The 2,500-nt window shown below is 33.8% G+C and overlaps 1 protein-coding gene across 1 annotated transcript in view; it reads right to left on the bottom strand.

Moving 5' to 3' along the window:
• LOC113822005 (growth hormone-inducible transmembrane protein) overlaps positions 1-2,500 on the bottom strand; it is a 12,302-nt gene that overhangs the window by 9,644 nt on the left and 158 nt on the right. The gene's annotated exons all lie outside the window — the stretch shown is intronic.

A 2,500-nucleotide genomic window follows, 5' to 3' on the forward strand; every position in this document is an offset into this window, starting at 1 on the left:
CACAATAAATTTTCAGTTCACAAAATATTGGCTATTAATATTGATACTATTAATACTATTATTTACATTATGATCACCATGGTGTTATAAAAATATTGATCACAAAAAGAAAAGTAAAATGATATAAATTTTTTTTTTCCAAAAATCAAGGAAAAGAGTAAACAGACAGACATTTGCTCAAAGTCATGATGCTGTCATATCAGGCATTTCCACTGCTCTTCTTGGATCCTTGATATAACTCCATACATAGGCCTAGGTGATCAATGGCTTATGGGACTATGGTGCCCAATTACTCTTTCACTGTTCAGGAATTCAAGGCTTTCTGGTGACATAAATCAATGAGATACCAACTATTTCAAGTAAACAGTGAGAGGTGGCATCATTCAACACATGCCTATATCAATATTTGAACTCCTATTATTTGTCACATTTCATTACTGATATTTTGTAGATGCATCTGCAAACATGCGAAAAACTTACAAGAAACGAAAAAGGGTAAATGTTTACAACGGGACATGACTCCAGTCAAAAATGTTGGGGAAGATTTTGTTCATGGCAGGCATTCTAAAAAGCAAAAGAATATGGAAAACTGAAAACCCGAGCCAAGAATAGTATTTCATATGATGAAGTGGAAAAATTTTATACTTGAGACAAGATTCAGCCACAGATGATTCGTCACGGCACTGAGCAAACAAACAAGTGAAATGCATCTTAAATACACAAATTACCAGAAAAATTGCTGCATGAACCAAAAATCTTCCTGACCCATAACTACGTCCACAGACCCCTCCCAATCACTGGGAAGTGACAAACTACTGACGAAATTCTACACCTGGAACATGGTTATTGTATTTCACTGAGTTTAGTGTTATCCCAATATTGTAACGATTTCAGTAAGAGATCATTTTCACCACAAAGTTTCAAAAGAATTTGGAAATACACGTAGCACTGTAAACAAAATTCCCTTTGATATGAGTAACGAGAACTGTAAAAACAGAACTCTCAAATTTGTCAGGAGAGGGCACAGTATGCACAAATATGGATTTAAAATGTATTTCTAATTAAAATATGGTATGTATATGATAAAATCAATCACATCATGTATTAAAAGAATGAATATCTAATAATTGCACATTTCATTATAATTTCATATAAATAAGATTACAAAAATACATTTATTGTACAGTTCACTTCTAAGAAATTGGCCGTGACATCACAAGGTACATGCACCAAGAAATACAAATCTCTTATATCAAATCTCTTATATTCGTTTATTGTGGATGCTTCTTGTGATGTAACAATAAATATCAGATATTTGTATGTCGATTTTAGGAGTTTACACAAAAATTATATACTCTCTTTTTAATCTTTTTTTCTTCGTAAAATGAATTTATAATGACATTATGATATTTAACCGATTATTTAGGTTCAAATCAAAGCACATGTGTAAAACTACTGCTATCCAAAGAGTCTAAAGCGCTGGCAACACTTGGAACTTTGTTGCATGGGTCCCTGGGAGACGGCTTTGAGCGCGGACAAGCTCCCAGTCCATGTGAATATCTATTCGTTGCAAGTTTATTTTTAGAGATACAGACTTATAACTGCTCATGAATTATCATCGAACCCTAAACATACTTGTATGATTAATTTGTCAACATCGAATCATATCTACTATATATTATGGGAAAGAAATGTGAAAACTTGCATAATAATTTTTTATTTTTCTTCATCTTTCATATCATAAATCTCTCACTTTGGAATAAAACTATTATAATTAGGCCCTTTTATCCTCCTGTGCTCCATTTCAATAGGTAATGTCATTATACAATGCATCATTTCCGCTCCTGTACAGCAAGAGTATGGAAAGGTCAAAATCGCTGACAAAGCAGCAATGGGACTCAGTGTTCAAGCCTTGCAGGCTGCCCAAACTTTTCGTCGCGGGAGTTTATATTCACGTTCGTAATTCTGCACTCATATATGAATATAAAACTAACCATAACTTATTTTCGGCCACTCCGACCCAAAATCCCACCCCCATCGCCTGGGACGGTCCCCTTAAGAATACATTCCAATATGATATTGTGCATTATTATTAGTTTTATATTTTTGTCTTTTTCTATCTGATTCATATAAAGAGAAAATGATCAAGGTCTTTTTGATCTTTTAAATGCTTGTCCAGCAATTTCACGAGCAATTTTCCTACATACAGAAGCCCATGTTGTCGTTATAATTGGTTCCCGTGGACACATATTACAAATCTGAACAGCAGTGTAAGCAGTCTATCAATAACAAATTTATTATCTCCAGATCGTCAACGCTCTGCTTATGGACTGAATCGCCAACAAAATATCTATAAAAAGCCTGTATCTGCAACGTATTTCAAAAAATAAATATTCATCACCTGTAAAGAGCAATTGCATCATTACGTCAGTCTCATCAGTCCTGTATTTCACGGTTTTTTAACTATCACACATATTCCCTGACATCAAGTAAAACACTG

The sequence above is a fragment of the Penaeus vannamei genome, chromosome 21, assembly GCF_042767895.1.
Source record: "Penaeus vannamei isolate JL-2024 chromosome 21, ASM4276789v1, whole genome shotgun sequence".
Taxonomy (NCBI): Eukaryota; Metazoa; Arthropoda; class Malacostraca; order Decapoda; family Penaeidae; genus Penaeus; species Penaeus vannamei.